Here is a 17,759-nt window from a genome sequence, read left to right on the forward strand (position 1 = left end):
TTCTCTCTTCTCTCTCTGCCTCTCAGTCTTTGTGTGTTTCTTTCCCACTGTCTGTGGGTTTGTGCCAGCCGAAGTTGCGTCATGGCTACCAGGTCAGTGGAGGATTGGGGGTGTTGCGAATTTTGCAGAAACCTCTTTGCTCCTCTGGTAGGCATTTGAAAACGTGGCTTGGGTCAGGCACAGGCGGCCCCCCCAACCCCCGGGTCACAGGTGTTCTTTGATTTTCCTTGGCATTGATGGAAACCTCAGCCGTTTAACCCTTCCACCGGCACTTACCTGGACACCACCCTTTGTTTCGCCGTCGCCCCGTATGCCTCCGGTGACACACATTAACACCAACTGCTGTGGGATTGGCCAGTGCCACGCCTGGTCACATGGTCTCCCCCTCGGATTCGCCTGTGTTCCTCATTGCAGGTGTCCTGGAAAGCGCGGTCGGCTTTCCGGAACCCCAGGGATTTTACAAGCCGGGCAGGCCACTGCTCTTTCAAAGGAGGAGGGAGGCAGAGGGCTGATGGATGAGTGAATTTGCAGCTGACACTAGGCCTTGAGACCTATGGGATCATTCTGTGCTGCAGCCAGGCCCTGCCGGCCTGACCAGATGTGGTGAGCCCATCCTTTCTCTCTCGGAGAGGGCCAAAATCGGATCTCAACGGGAGTCCGGAGAACACAGCAGGCATCCTGAAGCTCCCCCTTCTTCAGTGGAAGTGGGCTCAAGCAGCTCCTGAGGACAGGACCCCTGGGGGTTTGGGCCTGGGACAGGACGAGACACCCGCGGCCTCCTCTCCCACGCCGCCCCAAACAGGACCCAGGATCCAGCCGCCGCCGCGGCGGCAGCAGGAGCATCTCCGCCGCTGTGCGGCGGCGACGATATTTAAAGGGGACGCAGCCTATCTGTCAGGAGTGGAGCGCGAATCGGCTCAGCCAATGCGCATGCGCGAGGCGCGAACGGTTTCTCCCGTCACAGAGGTTCCCACGGTTGTCTTAGAAACCAGGCCCCGAGGCTTGGCAGAGCAGGAGCCCTCCGTGGCAGTGCTTGGGTGTCGAGGCTCTGAGGCTAAGGCCTCACCTCTCCACGGGGTCGAAGGGAAGGTCTCCGGATGCCAGGAGTCGCAAAGGGCCGACCATGATGATGAAACCCCAGGCGGAGACGGGGGAAGCAGCACAGGATACCAGCCTCAGGCCTGCACGGATGGTGTTGGTTGGAGTGAGTCTCCCCCAAAGTCGTGCCGCCGTCCGTGATCTCGATGACGGGTCGTCTTGCGTGCCCCTGGGCTGCTCTCCTCTGCTGTATGACTCTGTGTGTGTGTGTGTGTGTGTGTGTGTGTGTAGGTGTCTCTGTGAGTGTCTCCCATTCTCTCTTCTCTCTCTGCCTCTCAGTCTTTGTGTGTTTCTTTCCCACTGTCTGTGGGTTTGTGCCAGCCGAAGTTGCGTCATGGCTACCAGGTCAGTGGAGGATTGGGGGTGTTGCGAATTTTGCAGAAACCTCTTTGCTCCTCTGGTAGGCATTTGAAAACGTGGCTTGGGTCAGGCACAGGCGGCCCCCCAACCCCCGGGTCACAGGTGTTCTTTGATTTTTCTTGGCATTGATGGAAACCTCAGCCGTTTAACCCTTCCACCGGCACTTACCTGGACACCACCCTTTGTTTCGCCGTCGCCCCGTATGCCTCCGGTGACACACATTAACACCAACTGCTGTGGGATTGGCCAGTGCCACGCCTGGTCACATGGTCTCCCCCTCGGATTCGCCTGTGTTCCTCATTGCAGGTGTCCTGGAAAGCGCGGTCGGCTTTCCGGAACCCCAGGGATTTTACAAGCCGGGCAGGCCACTGCTCTTTCAAAGGAGGAGGGAGGCAGAGGGCTGATGGATGAGTGAATTTGCAGCTGACACTAGGCCTTGAGACCTATGGGATCATTCTGTGCTGCAGCCAGGCCCTGCCGGCCTGACCAGATGTGGTGAGCCCATCCTTTCTCACTTGGAGAGGGCCAAAATCGGATCTCAACGGGAGTCCGGAGAACACAGCAGGCGTCCTGAAGCTCCCCCTCCCTCGGTGGAAGTGGGCTCAAGCAGCTCCTGAGGACAGGACCCCTGGGGGTTTGGGCCTGGGACAGGACGAGACACCCGCGGCCTCCTCTCCCACGCCGCCCCAAACAGGACCCAGGATCCAGCCGCCGCCGCGGCGGCAGCAGGAGCATCTCGGCCGCCGTGCGGCGGCCACGATATTTAAAGGGGACACAGCCTATCTGTCAGGAGTGGAGCGCGAATCGGCTCAGCCCATGCGCATGCGCGAGGCGCGAACGGTTTCTCCAGTCACAGTGGTTCCCACGGTTGTCTTAGAAACCAGGCCCCGAGGCTTGGCAGAGCAGGAGCCCTCCGTGGCAGTGCTTGGGTGTCGAGTCTCTGAGGCTAAGGCCTCACCTCTCCACGGGGTCGAAGGGAAGGTCTCCGGACGCCAGGAGTCGCAAAGGGCCGACCATGATGATGAAACCCCAGGCGGAGACGGGGGAAGCAGCACGGGATACCAGCCTCAGGCCTGCACGGATGGTGTTGGTTGGAGTGAGTCTCCCCCAAAGTCGTGCCGCCGTCCGTGATCTCGATGACGGGTCGGCTTGCGTGCCCCTGGGCTGCTCTCCTCTGCTGTATGACTCTGTGTGTGTGTATGTGTGTGTGTGTGTGTGTGTGTGTGTGTGTGTGTGTGTGTGTCTGTGAGTGTCTCCCATTCTCTCTTCTCTCTCTGCCTCTCAGTCTCTGTGTGTTTCTTTCCCACTGTCTGTGGGTTTGTGCCAGCCGAAGTTGCGTCATGGCTACCAGGTCAGTGGAGGATTGGGGGTGTTGCGAATTTTGCAGAAACCTCTTTGCTCCTCTGGTAGGCATTTGAAAACGTGGCTTGGGTCAGGCACAGGCGGCCCCCCAAACCCCCGGGTCCCAGGTGTTCTTTGACTTTCCTTGGCATTGATGGAAACGTCAGCCATTTAACCCTTCCACCGGCACATACCTGGACACCACCCTTTGTTTCGCCGTCGCCCCGTATGCCTCCGGTGACACACATTAACACCAACTGCTGTGGGATTGGCCAGTGCCACGCCTGGTCACATGGTCTCCCCCTCGGATTCGCCTGTGTTGCTCATTGCAGGTGTCCTGGAAAGCGCGGTCGGCTTTCCGGAACCCCAGGGCTTTTACAAGCCGGGCAGGCCACTGCTCTTTCAAAGGAGGAGGGAGGCAGAGGGCTGATGGATGAGTGAATTTGCAGCTGACACTAGGCCTTGAGACCTATGGGATCATTCTGTGCTGCAGCCAGGCCCTGCCGGCCTGACCAGATGTGGTGAGCCCATCCTGTCTCACTCGGAGAGGGCCAAAATCAGATCTCAACGGGAGTCCGGAGAACACAGCAGGGGTCCTGAAGCTCCCCCTCCCTCGGTGGAAGTGGGCTCAAGCAGCTCCTGAGGACAGGACCCCTGGGGGTTTGGGCCTGGGACAGGACAAGACACCCGCGGCCTCCTCTCCCACGCCGCCCCAAACAGGACCCAGGATCCAGCCGCCGCCGCGGCTGCAGCAGGAGCATCTCGGCCGCCGTGCAGCGGCAACGATATTTAAAGGGGACACAGCCTATCTGTCAGGAGTGGAGCGCGAATCGGCTCAGCCAATGCGCATGCGCGAGGCGCGAACGGTTTCTCCCGTCACAGAGGTTCCCACGGTTGTCTTAGAAACCAGGCCCCGAGGCTTGGTAGAGCAGGAGCCCTCCGTGGCAGTGCTTGGGTGTCGAGGCTCTGAGGCTAAGGCCTCACCTCTCCACGGGGTCGAAGGGAAGGTCTCCGGATGCCAGGAGTCGCAAAGGGCCGACTATGATGATGAAACCCCAGGCGGAGACGGGGGAAGCAGCACGGGTTACCAGCCTCAGGCCTGCACGGATGGTGTTGGTTGGAGTGAGTCTCCCCCAAAGTCGTGCCGCCGTCCGTGATCTCGATGACGGGTCGTCTTGCGTGCCCCTGGGCTGCTCTCCTCTGCTCTATGACTCTGTGTGTGTGTGTGTGTGTGTGTGTGTGTAGGTGTCTCTGTGAGTGTCTCCCATTCTCTCTTCTCTGTCTGCCTCTCAGTCTTTGTGTGTTTCTTTCCCACTGTCTGTGGGTTTGTGCCAACCGAAGTTGCGTCATGGCTACCAGGTCAGTGGAGGATTGGGGGTGTTGCGAATTTTGCAGAAACCTCTTTGCTCCTCTGGTAGGCATTTGAAAACGTGGCTTGGGTCAGGCACAGGCGGCCCCCCCAACCCCCGGGTCACAGGTGTTCTTTGATTTTCCTTGGCATTGATGGAAACCTCAGCCGTTTAACCCTTCCACCGGCACTTACCTGGACACCACCCTTTGTTTCGCCGTCGCCCCGTATGCCTCCGGTGACACACATTAACACCAACTGCTGTGGGATTGGCCAGTGCCACGCCTTTTCACATGGTCTCCCCCTCGGATTCGCCTGTGTTCCTCATTGCAGGTGTCCTGGAAAGCGCGGTCGGCTTTCCGGAACCCCAGGGCTTTTACAAGCCGGGCAGGCCACTGCTCTTTCAAAGGAGGAGGGAGACAGAGGGCTGATGGATGAGTGAATTTGCAGCTGACACTAGGCCTTGAGACCTATGGGATCATTCTGTGCTGCAGCCAGGCCCTGCCGGCCTGACCAGATGTGGTGAGCCCATCCTTTCTCACTCAGAGAGGGCCAAAATCGGATCTCAACGGGAGTCCGGAGAACACAGCAGGCGTCCTGAAGCTCCCCCTCCCTCGGTGGAAGTGGGCTCAAGCAGCTCCTGAGGACAGGACCCCTGGGGGTTTGGGCCTGGGACAGGACGAGACACCCGCGGCCTCCTCTCCCACGCCGCCCCAAACAGGACCCAGGATCCAGCCGCCGCCGCGGCGGCAGCAGGAGCATCTCCGCCGCTGTGCGGCGGCGACGATATTTAAAGGGGACGCAGCCTATCTGTCAGGAGTGGAGCGCGAATCGGCTCAGCCAATGCGCATGCGCGAGGCGCGAACGGTTTCTCCCGTCACAGAGGTTCCCACGGTTGTCTTAGAAACCAGGCCCCGAGGCTTGGCAGAGCAGGAGCCCTCCGTGGCAGTGCTTGGGTGTCGAGGCTCTGAGGCTAAGGCCTCACCTCTCCACGGGGTCGAAGGGAAGGTCTCCGGATGCCAGGAGTCGCAAAGGGCCGACCATGATGATGAAACCCCAGGCGGAGACGGGGGAAGCAGCACGGGATACCAGCCTCAGGCCTGCACGGATGGTGTTGGTTGGAGTGAGTCTCCCCCAAAGTCGTGCCGCCGTCCGTGATCTCGATGACGGGTCGTCTTGCGTGCCCCTGGGCTGCTCTCCTCTGCTGTATGACTGTGTGTGTGTGTGTGTGTGTGTGTGTGTAGGTGTCTCTGTGAGTGTCTCCCATTCTCTCTTCTCTCTCTGCCTCTCAGTCTTTGTGTGTTTCTTTCCCACTGTCTGTGGGTTTGTGCCAGCCGAAGTTGCGTCATGGCTACCAGGTCAGTGGAGGATTGGGGGTGTTGCGAATTTTGCAGAAACCTCTTTGCTCCTCTGGTAGGCATTTGAAAACGTGGCTTGGGTCAGGCACAGGCGGCCCCCCCAACCCCCGGGTCACAGGTGTTCTTTGATTTTCCTTGGCATTGATGGAAACGTCAGCCATTTAACCCTTCCACCGGCACTTACCTGGACACCACCCTTTGTTTCGCCGTCGCCCCGTATGCCTCCGGTGACACACATTAACACCAACTGCTGTGGGATTGGCCAGTGCCACGCCTTTTCACATGGTCTCCCCCTCGGATTCGCCTGTGTTACTCATTGCAGGTGTCCTGGAAAGCGCGGTCGGCTTTCCGGAACCCCAGGGCTTTTACAAGCCGGGCAGGCCACTGCTCTTTCAAAGGAGGAGGGAGGCAGAGGGCTGATGGATGAGTGAATTTGCAGCTGACACTAGGCCTTGAGACCTATGGGATCATTCTGTGCTGCAGCCAGGCCCTGCCGGCCTGACCAGATGTGGTGAGCCCATCCTTTCTCACTTGGAGAGGGCCAAAATCGGATCTCAACGGGAGTCCGGAGAACACAGCAGGCGTCCTGAAGCTCCCCCTCCCTCGGTGGAAGTGGGCTCAAGCAGCTCCTGAGGACAGGACCCCTGGGGGTTTGGGCCTGGGACAGGACGAGACACCCGCGGCCTCCTCTCCCACGCCGCCCCAAACAGGACCCAGGATCCAGCCGCCGCCGCGGCTGCAGCAGGAGCATCTCGGCCGCCGTGCGGCGGCCACGATATTTAAAGGGGACACAGCCTATCTGTCAGGAGTGGAGCGCGAATCGGCTCAGCCCATGCGCATGCGCGAGGCGCGAACGGTTTCTCCAGTCACAGTGGTTCCCACGGTTGTCTTAGAAACCAGGCCCCGAGGCTTGGCAGAGCAGGAGCCCTCCGTGGCAGTGCTTGGGTGTCGAGTCTCTGAGGCTAAGGCCTCACCTCTCCACGGGGTCGAAGGGAAGGTCTCCGGACGCCAGGAGTCGCAAAGGGCCGACCATGATGATGAAACCCCAGGCGGAGACGGGGGAAGCAGCACGGGATACCAGCCTCAGGCCTGCACGGATGGTGTTGGTTGGAGTGAGTCTCCCCCAAAGTCGTGCCGCCGTCCGTGATCTCGATGACGGGTCGTCTTGCGTGCCCCTGGGCTGCTCTCCTCTGCTGTATGACTCTGTGTGTGTGTGTGTGTGTGTGTGTGTGTGTGTGTGTGTGTCTGTGAGTGTCTCCCATTCTCTCTTCTCTCTCTGCCTCTCAGTCTCTGTGTGTTTCTTTCCCACTGTCTGTGGGTTTGTGCCAGCCGAAGTTGCGTCATGGCTACCAGGTCAGTGGAGGATTGGGGGTGTTGCGAATTTTGCAGAAACCTCTTTGCTCCTCTGGTAGGCATTTGAAAACGTGGCTTGGGTCAGGCACAGGCGGCCCCCCAAACCCCCGGGTCCCAGGTGTTCTTTGACTTTCCTTGGCATTGATGGAAACGTCAGCCATTTAACCCTTCCACCGGCACATACCTGGACACCACCCTTTGTTTCGCCGTCGCCCCGTATGCCTCCGGTGACACACATTAACACCAACTGCTGTGGGATTGGCCAGTGCCACGCCTGGTCACATGGTCTCCCCCTCGGATTCGCCTGTGTTGCTCATTGCAGGTGTCCTGGAAAGCGCGGTCGGCTTTCCGGAACCCCAGGGCTTTTACAAGCCGGGCAGGCCACTGCTCTTTCAAAGGAGGAGGGAGGCAGAGGGCTGATGGATGAGTGAATTTGCAGCTGACACTAGGCCTTGAGACCTATGGGATCATTCTGTGCTGCAGCCAGGCCCTGCCGGCCTGACCAGATGTGGTGAGCCCATCCTGTCTCACTCGGAGAGGGCCAAAATCGGATCTCAACGGGAGTCCGGAGAACACAGCAGGCGTCCTGAAGCTCCCCCTCCCTCGGTGGAAGTGGGCTCAAGCAGCTCCTGAGGACAGGACCCCTGGGGGTTTGGGCCTGGGACAGGACAAGACACCCGCGGCCTCCTCTCCCACGCCGCCCCAAACAGGACCCAGGATCCAGCCGCCGCCGCGGCTGCAGCAGGAGCATCTCGGCCGCCGTGCAGCGGCAACGATATTTAAAGGGGACACAGCCTATCTGTCAGGAGTGGAGCGCGAATCTGCTCAGCCTATGCGCATGCGCGAGGCGCGAACGGTTTCTCCCGTCACAGAGGTTCCCACGGTTGTCTTAGAAACCAGGCCCCGAGGCTTGGCAGAGCAGGAGCCCTCCGTGGCAGTGCTTGGGTGTCGAGGCTCTGAGGCTAAGGCCTCACCTCTCCACGGGGTCGAAGGGAAGGTCTCCGGATGCCAGGAGTCGCAAAGGGCCGACCATGATGATGAAACCCCAGGCGGAGACGGGGGAAGCAGCACGGGATACCAGCCTCAGGCCTGCACGGATGGTGTTGGTTGGAGTGAGTCTCCCCCAAAGTCGTGCCGCCGTCCGTGATCTCGATGACGGGTCGTCTTGCGTGCCCCTGGGCTGCTCTCCTCTGCTCTATGACTCTGTGTGTGTGTGTGTGTGTGTGTGTGTGTGTGTAGGTGTCTCTGTGAGTGTCTCCCATTCTCTCTTCTCTCTCTGCCTCTCAGTCTTTGTGTGTTTCTTTCCCACTGTCTGTGGGTTTGTGCCAGCCGAAGTTGCGTCATGGCTACCAGGTCAGTGGAGGATTGGGGGTGTTGCGAATTTTGCAGAAACCTCTTTGCTCCTCTGGTAGGCATTTGAAAACGTGGCTTGGGTCAGGCACAGGCGGCCCCCCCAACCCCCGGGTCACAGGTGTTCTTTGATTTTCCTTGGCATTGATGGAAACCTCAGCCGTTTAACCCTTCCACCGGCACTTACCTGGACACCACCCTTTGTTTCGCCGTCGCCCCGTATGCCTCCGGTGACACACATTAACACCAACTGCTGTGGGATTGGCCAGTGCCACGCCTTTTCACATGGTCTCCCCCTCGGATTCGCCTGTGTTCCTCATTGCAGGTGTCCTGGAAAGCGCGGTCGGCTTTCCGGAACCCCAGGGCTTTTACAAGCCGGGCAGGCCACTGCTCTTTCAAAGGAGGAGGGAGGCAGAGGGCTGATGGATGAGTGAATTTGCAGCTGACACTAGGCCTTGAGACCTATGGGATCATTCTGTGCTGCAGCCAGGCCCTGCCGGCCTGACCAGATGTGGTGAGCCCATCCTTTCTCACTCAGAGAGGGCCAAAATCGGATCTCAACGGGAGTCCGGAGAACACAGCAGGCGTCCTGAAGCTCCCCCTCCCTCGGTGGAAGTGGGCTCAAGCAGCTCCTGAGGACAGGACCCCTGGGGGTTTGGGCCTGGGACAGGACGAGACACCCGCGGCCTCCTCTCCCACGCCGCCCCAAACAGGACCCAGGATCCAGCCGCCGCCGCGGCGGCAGCAGGAGCATCTCCGCCGCTGTGCGGCGGCGACGATATTTAAAGGGGACGCAGCCTATCTGTCAGGAGTGGAGCGCGAATCGGCTCAGCCAATGCGCATGCGCGAGGCGCGAACGGTTTCTCCCGTCACAGAGGTTCCCACGGTTGTCTTAGAAACCAGGCCCCGAGGCTTGGCAGAGCAGGAGCCCTCCGTGGCAGTGCTTGGGTGTCGAGGCTCTGAGGCTAAGGCCTCACCTCTCCACGGGGTCGAAGGGAAGGTCTCCGGATGCCAGGAGTCGCAAAGGGCCGACCATGATGATGAAACCCCAGGCGGAGACGGGGGAAGCAGCACGGGATACCAGCCTCAGGCCTGCACGGATGGTGTTGGTTGGAGTGAGTCTCCCCCAAAGTCGTGCCGCCGTCCGTGATCTCGATGACGGGTCGGCTTGCGTGCCCCTGGGCTGCTCTCCTCTGCTCTATGACTCTGTGTGTGTGTGTGTGTGTGTGTGTGTGTGTGTGTAGGTGTCTCTGTGAGTGTCTCCCATTCTCTCTTCTCTCTCTGCCTCTCAGTCTTTGTGTGTTTCTTTCCCACTGTCTGTGGGTTTGTGCCAGCCGAAGTTGCGTCATGGCTACCAGGTCAGTGGAGGATTGGGGGTGTTGCGAATTTTGCAGAAACCTCTTTGCTCCTCTGGTAGGCATTTGAAAACGTGGCTTGGGTCAGGCACAGGCGGCCCCCCCAACCCCCGGGTCCCAGGTGTTCTTTGATTTTCCTTGGCATTGATGGAAACCTCAGCCGTTTAACCCTTCCACCGGCACTTACCTGGACACCACCCTTTGTTTCGCCGTCGCCCCGTATGCCTCCGGTGACACACGTTAACACCAACTGCTGTGGGATTGGCCAGTGCCACGCCTTTTCACATGGTCTCCCCCTCGGATTCGCCTGTGTTCCTCATTGCAGGTGTCCTGGAAAGCGCGGTCGGCTTTCCGGAACCCCAGGGCTTTTACAAGCCGGGCAGGCCACTGCTCTTTCAAAGGAGGAGGGAGGCAGAGGGCTGATGGATGAGTGAATTTGCAGCTGACACTAGGCCTTGAGACCTATGGGATCATTCTGTGCTGCAGCCAGGCCCTGCCGGCCTGACCAGATGTGGTGAGCCCATCCTTTCTCACTTGGAGAGGGCCAAAATCGGATCTCAACGGGAGTCCGGAGAACACAGCAGGCGTCCTGAAGCTCCCCCTCCCTCGGTGGAAGTGGGCTCAAGCAGCTCCTGAGGACAGGACCCCTGGGGGTTTGGGCCTGGGACAGGACGAGACACCCGCGGCCTCCTCTCCCACGCCGCCCCAAACAGGACCCAGGATCCGGCCGCCGCCGCGGCGGCAGCAGGAGCATCTCGGCCGCCGTGCGGCGGCCACGATATTTAAAGGGGACACAGCCTATCTGTCAGGAGTGGAGCGCGAATCTGCTCAGCCTATGCGCATGCGCGAGGCGCGAACGGTTTCTCCCGTCACAGAGGTTCCCACGGTTGTCTTAGAAACCAGGCCCCGAGGCTTGGCAGAGCAGGAGCCCTCCGTGGCAGTGCTTGGGTGTCGAGGCTCTGAGGCTAAGGCCTCACCTCTCCACGGGGTCGAAGGGAAGGTCTCCGGATGCCAGGAGTCGCAAAGGGCCGACCGTGATGATGAAACCCCAGGCGGAGACGGGGGAAGCAGCACGGGATACCAGCCTCAGGCCTGCACGGATGGTGTTGGTTGGAGTGAGTCTCCCCCAAAGTCGTGCCGCCATCCGTGATCTCGATGACGGGTCGGCTTGCGTGCCCCTGGGCTGCTCTCCTCTGCTCTATGACTCTGTGTGTGTGTATGTGTGTGTGTGTGTGTGTGTGTGTGTGTGTGTGTGTGTGTGTGTCTGTGAGTGTCTCCCATTCTCTCTTCTCTCTCTGCCTCTCAGTCTCTGTGTGTTTCTTTCCCACTGTCTGTGGGTTTGTGCCAGCCGAAGTTGCGTCATGGCTACCAGTTCAGTGGAGGATTGGGGGTGTTGCGAATTTTGCAGAAACCTCCTTGCTCCTCTGGTAGGCATTTGAAAACGTGGCTTGGGTCAGGCACAGGCGGCCCCCCAAACCCCCGGGTCCCAGGTGTTCTTTGACTTTCCTTGGCATTGATGGAAACTTCAGCCATTTAACCCTTCCACCGGCACATACCTGGACACCAACCTTTGTTTTGCCGTCGCCCCGTATGCCTCCGGTGACACACATTAACACCAACTGCTGTGGGATTGGCCAGTGCCACGCCTGGTCACATGGTCTCCCCCTCGGATTCGCCTGTGTTCCTCATTGCAGGTGTCCTGGAAAGCGCGGTCAGCTTTCCGGAACCCCAGGGCTTTTACAAGCCGGGCAGGCCACTGCTCTTTCAAAGGAGGAGGGAGGCAGAGGGCTGATGGATGAGTGAATTTGCAGCTGACACTAGGCCTTGAGACCTATGGGATCATTCTGTGCTGCAGCCAGGCCCTGCCGGCCTGACCAGATGTGGTGAGCCCATCCTGTCTCACTCGGAGAGGGCCAAAATCGGATCTCAACGGGAGTCCGGAGAACACAGCAGGCGTCCTGAAGCTCCCCCTCCCTCGGTGGAAGTGGGCTCAAGCAGCTCCTGAGGACAGGACCCCTGGGGGTTTTGGCCTGGGACAGGACGAGACACCCGCGGCCTCCTCTCCCACGCCGCCCCAAACAGGACCCAGGATCCAGCCGCCGCCGCGGCGGCAGTAGGAGCATCTCCGCCGCTGTGCTGCGGCGACGATATTTAAAGGGGACGCAGCCTATCTGTCAGGAGTGGAGCGCGAATCTGCTCAGCCTATGCGCATGCGCAAGGCGCGAAGGTTTTCTCCCGTCACAGAGGTTCCCACGGTTGTCTTAGAAACCAGGCCCCGAGGCTTGGCAGAGCAGGAGCCCTCCGTGGCAGTGCTTGGGTGTCGAGGCTCTGAGGCTAAGGCCTCACCTCTCCACGGGGTCGAAGGGAAGGTCTCCGGATGCCAGGAGTCGCAAAAGGCCGACCATGATGATGAAACCCCAGGCGGAGACGGGGGAAGCAGCACGGGATACCAGCCTCAGGCCTGCACGGATGGTGTTGGTTGGAGTGAGTCTCCCCCAAAGTCGTGCCGCCGTCCGTGATCTCGATGACGGGTCGTCTTGCGTGCCCCTGGGCTGCTCTCCTCTGCTGTATGACTCTGTGTGTGTGTGTGTGTGTGTGTGTGTGTGTGTAGGTGTCTCTGTGAGTGTCTCCCATTCTCTCTTCTCTCTCTGCCTCTCAGTCTTTGTGTGTTTCTTTCCCACTGTCTGTGGGTTTGTGCCAGCCGAAGTTGCGTCATGGCTACCAGGTCAGTGGAGGATTGGGGGTGTTGCGAATTTTGCAGAAACCTCTTTGCTCCTCTGGTAGGCATTTGAAAACGTGGCTTGGGTCAGGCACAGGCGGCCCCCCCAACCCCCGGGTCACAGGTGTTCTTTGATTTTCCTTGGCATTGATGGAAACGTCAGCCGTTTAACCCTTCCACCGGCCCTTACCTGGACACCACCCTTTGTTTCGCCGTCGCCCCGTATGCCTCCGGTGACACACATTAACACCAACTGCTGTGGGATTGGCCAGTGCCACGCCTGGTCACACGGTCTCCCCCTCGGATTCGCCTGTGTTCCTCATTGCAGGTGTCCTGGAAAGCGCGGTCGGCTTTCCGGAACCCCAGGGATTTTACAAGCCGGGCAGGCCACTGCTCTTTCAAAGGAGGAGGGAGGCAGAGGGCTGATGGATGAGTGAATTTGCAGCTGACACTAGGCCTTGAGACCTATGGGATCATTCTGTGCTGCAGCCAGGCCCTGCCGGCCTGACCAGATGTGGTGAGCCCATCCTGTCTCACTCGGAGAGGGCCAAAATCGGATCTCAACGGGAGTCCGGAGAACACAGCAGGCGTCCTGAAGCTCCCCCTCCCTCGGTGGAAGTGGGCTCAAGCAGCTCCTGAGGACAGGACCCCTGGGGGTTTTGGCCTGGGACAGGACGAGACACCCGCGGCCTCCTCTCCCACGCCGCCCCAAACAGGACCCAGGATCCAGCCGCCGCCGCGGCGGCAGCAGGAGCATCTCCGCCCCTGTGCTGTGGCGACGATATTTAAAGGGGACGCAGCCTATCTGTCAGGAGTGGAGCGCGAATCTGCTCAGCCTATGCGCATGCGCGAGGCGCGAAGGGTTTCTCCCGTCACAGAGGTTCCCACGGTTGTCTTAGAAACCAGGCCCCGAGGCTTGGCAGAGCAGGAGCCCTCCGTGGCAGTGCTTGGGTGTCGAGGCTCTGAGGCTAAGGCCTCACCTCTCCACGGGGTCGAAGGGAAGGTCTCCGGATGCCAGGAGTCGCAAAAGGCCGACCATGATGATGAAACCCCAGGCGGAGACGGGGGAAGCAGCACGGGATACCAGCCTCAGGCCTGCACGGATGGTGTTGGTTGCAGTGAGTCTCCCCCAAAGTCGTGCCGCCGTCCGTGATCTCGATGACGGGTCGTCTTGCGTGCCCCTGGGCTGCTCTCCTCTGCTCTATGACTCTGTGTGTGTGTGTGTGTGTGTGTGTGTGTGTGTGTAGGTGTCTCTGTGAGTGTCTCCCATTCTCTCTTCTCTCTCTGCCTCTCAGTCTTTGTGTGTTTCTTTCCCACTGTCTGTGGGTTTGTGCCAGCCGAAGTTGCGTCATGGCTACCAGGTCAGTGGAGGATTGGGGGTGTTGCGAATTTTGCAGAAACCTCTTTGCTCCTCTGGTAGGCATTTGAAAACGTGGCTTGGGTCAGGCACAGGCGGCCCCCCCAACCCCCGGGTCACAGGTGTTCTTTGATTTTCCTTGGCATTGATGGAAACGTCAGCCGTTTAACCCTTCCACCGGCCCTTACCTGGACACCACCCTTTGTTTTGCCGACGCCCCGTATCCCTCCGGTGACACACATTAACACCAACTGCTGTGGGATTGGCCAGTGCCACGCCTGGTCACACGGTCTCCCCCTCGGATTCGCCTGTGTTCCTCATTGCAGGTGTCCTGGAAAGCGCGGTCGGCTTTCCGGAACCCCAGGGATTTTACAAGCCGGGCAGGCCACTGCTCTTTCAAAGGAGGAGGGAGGCAGAGGGCTGATGGATGAGTGAATTTGCAGCTGACACTAGGCCTTGAGACCTATGGGATCATTCTGTGCTGCAGCCAGGCCCTGCCGGCCTGACCAGATGTGGTGAGCCCATCCTTTCTCACTTGGAGAGGGCCAAAATCGGATCTCAACGGGAGTCCGGAGAACACAGCAGGCGTCCTGAAGCTCCCCATCCCTCGGTGGAAGTGGGCTCAAGCAGCTCCTGAGGACAGGACCCCTGGGGGTTTGGGCCTGGGACAGGACGAGACACCCGCGGCCTCCTCTCCCACGCCGCCCCAAACAGGACCCAGGATCCAGCCGCCGCCGCGGCGGCAGCAGGAGCATCTCGGCCGCCGTGCGGCGGCCACGATATTTAAAGGGGACACAGCCTATCTGTCAGGAGTGGAGCGCGAATCGGCTCAGCCCATGCGCATGCGCGAGGCGCGAACGGTTTCTCCAGTCACAGTGGTTCCCACGGTTGTCTTAGAAACCAGGCCCCGAGGCTTGGCAGAGCAGGAGCCGTCTGTGGCAGTGCTTGGGTGTCGAGTCTCTGAGGCTAAGGCCTCACCTCTCCACGGGGTCGAAGGGAAGGTCTCCGGACGCCAGGAGTCGCAAAGGGCCGACCATGATGATGAAACCCCAGGCAGAGACGGGGGAAGCAGCACGGGATACCAGCCTCAGGCCTGCACGGATGGTGTTGGTTGGAGTGAGTCTCCCCCAAAGTCGTGCCGCCGTCCGTGATCTCGATGACGGGTCGTCTTGCGTGCCCCTGGGCTGCTCTCCTCTGCTGTATGACTCTGTGTGTGTGTGTGTGTGTGTGTGTGTAGGTGTCTCTGTGAGTGTCTCCCATTCTCTCTTCTCTCTCTGCCTCTCAGTCTTTGTGTGTTTCTTTCCCACTGTCTGTGGGTTTGTGCCAGCCGAAGTTGCGTCATGGCTACCAGGTCAGTGGAGGATTGGGGGTGTTGCGAATTTTGCAGAAACCTCTTTGCTCCTCTGGTAGGCATTTGAAAACGTGGCTTGGGTCAGGCACAGGCGGCCCCCCCAACCCCCGGGTCACAGGTGTTCTTTGATTTTCCTTGGCATTGATGGAAACCTCAGCCGTTTAACCCTTCCACCGGCACTTACCTGGACACCACCCTTTGTTTCGCCGACGCCCCGTATGCCTCCGGTGACACACATTAACACCAACTGCTGTGGGATTGGCCAATGCCAAGCCTGGTCACACGGTCTCCCCCTCGGATTCGCCTGTGTTCCTCATTGCAGGTGTCCTGGAAAGCACGGTCGGCTTTCCGGAACCCCAGGGCTTTTACAAGCCGGGCAGGCCACTGCTCTTTCAAAGGAGGAGGGAGGCAGAGGGCTGATGGATGAGTGAATTTGCAGCTGACACTAGGCCTTGAGACCTATGGGATCATTCTGTGCTGCAGCCAGGCCCTGCCGGCCTGACCAGATGTGGTGAGCCCATCCTTTCTCACTTGGAGAGGGCCAAAATCGGATCTCAACGGGAGTCCGGAGAACACAGCAGGCGTCCTGAAGCTCCCCCTCCCTCGGTGGAAGTGGGCTCAAGCAGCTCCTGAGGACAGGACCCCTGGGGGTTTGGGCCTGGGACAGGACGAGACACCCGCGGCCTCCTCTCCCACGCCGCCCCAAACAGGACCCAGGATCCAGCCGCTGCCGCGGCGGCAGCAGGAGCATCTCGGCCGCCGTGCGGCGGCCACGATATTTAAAGGGGACACAGCCTATCTGTCAGGAGTGGAGCGCGAATCGGCTCAGCCCATGCGCATGCGCGAGGCGCGAACGGTTTCTCCAGTCACAGTGGTTCCCACGGTTGTCTTAGAAACCAGGCCCCGAGGCTTGGCAGAGCAGGAGCCCTCCGTGGCAGTGCTTGGGTGTCGAGTCTCTGAGGCTAAGGCCTCACCTCTCCACGGGGTCGAAGGGAAGGTCTCCGGACGCCAGGAGTCGCAAAGGGCCGACCATGATGATGAAACCCCAGGCAGAGACGGGGGAAGCAGCACGGGATACCAGCCTCAGGCCTGCACGGATGGTGTTGGTTGGAGTGAGTCTCCCCCAAAGTCGTGCCGCCGTCCGTGATCTCGATGACGGGTCGGCCTGCATGCCCCTGGGCTGCTCTCCTCTGCTGTATGACTCTGTGTGTGTGTGTGTGTGTGCGTGTGTGTTTGTCTGTGTGTGTGTCTCCCATTCTCTCTTCTCTCTCTGTCTCTCTGTCTCTGTGTGTTTCTTTTCCTCTCTCTATGGCTTTGTGTGTGTATTCCCGTGTACGTGTGTGTCTTTGGCCGAATGTGCCCTTTGCGCCACAAAGCAGTTCGTGGCATGGTGGCCTGTCTTTGGCCAGCCTCTTTCTGCGTCTCTGCCTGGGTCGTGAGGCCGGCTGTCAATCGTTCTCACCGTGGAGGATCCGCTTGGTGTGTGTGAAAGCCTGTCCCACGTGAGGAGATGCGTCGCTCCCGAAGCAACTGAAATCTCATCCCCATCCTGTGTGTCCTCTTTTCTAGGATCAAGATGAACACACTGCAGCCGAGGACAAGAGCCCCAGAGGAACTCTTTGTCCCACAGGAGAGCAGTGGAACAAGAAAAGACGCTTTTATCTTTTCACGGCTCTTCTCTGAGAAATGAAGCCACTCCACGATACAGTCAGCAAGAGGAAACCGGGAATGGAAGATGGCAACAATCCCTGTCACTGGAATGCTGGCCTCTCTGGACAAGCCACCCTTTTGTAACCCCACCCTTACGCCCGTGGCAGTGGCACGGTGCTGTATCCTACCTGGGCTTTGGCCTCTGCTCTCTCCTCCCTCTGGCTCTGCCTCCCCTATTTCTCAGGGGCCTGGATGCCTTTCGCTCTGACCGAATGCCTTCAACAAAGATGACTTCCCAGTCCGTAAGGGAGACACTTCCTGGAGGTCCGTGTGATGATCGTTTCTCTCTCCAAACCTGTTTCTGCTTAATTGGGCAGGTATCATGACCCAGGAGCTCTTGGCTTCCATACGTGTCTCAGGCAGGGAAGCTTCCTTCTTCCCCACGTTTCCCCTCATGTGTGGGTGGATTGCCTAGAATGAGCGCTATGAGACCGTGACTGGCCTTGTCTTCCAGGACAGGTGGTGTCCCATTTCCTCTGCATTTCCTGTCTCATTCTTGAGGGACATCCTCTCCTCTGCTCCTGGGTGGCCTGACTCCCTTGATCTTCTGGAAGAGCTGATGTGGACTTGAAGCCCCATCTGCGACAATAAGAACACAGTGACTCGTGACTATGTCTTGACTGAAATGCAGGCCTTGAATCTAATCATTATGTTGAAAAGAGGTGTTGAGCCTACGAAATGAAGGCATGTCTGGAAAAAGAGACACAGCAGTATGTTACAGCCAAACTATAACCTAAATCCCACGAACGTATGTCATCCCACCTGCTATTCGTTTCTGTCAGAGCTGTCACCCAGTGATCTACAAACGAGAAAGGGGAGCAACAGCTTTGAAAAGAAATGCTACCTTTTGGGTAGTGAAGGCCGCTATGTGGCTGATACCTCATGCTCCTTGTGTTATTTCCACCCCTTCGGTGGTACTCCATGAATTTCACCCCACATCTGAGAAATGGCTGGTTCAGCAAGCTAACAGCATACAGATCCTACTCTTTTCTATTTTAACCAAAAAAATTCCTAAGTGGTATTCCTTAAATCTTGAGCAAGTACGATTCCTTAAATCTT

General features: G+C 59.1%; 1 pseudogene; it reads right to left on the bottom strand.

The window, feature by feature from the left end:
- The window catches only part of LOC134730170 (protein FAM27D1-like), a 38,665-nt pseudogene extending 22,109 nt beyond the window's left edge, over positions 1–16,556 (bottom strand).
- Between the last annotated feature and the right edge of the window lie 1,203 nt (positions 16,557–17,759).

This window comes from Pan paniscus, chromosome 23 (assembly GCF_029289425.2).
Source record: "Pan paniscus chromosome 23, NHGRI_mPanPan1-v2.0_pri, whole genome shotgun sequence".
Taxonomy (NCBI): Eukaryota; Metazoa; Chordata; class Mammalia; order Primates; family Hominidae; genus Pan; species Pan paniscus.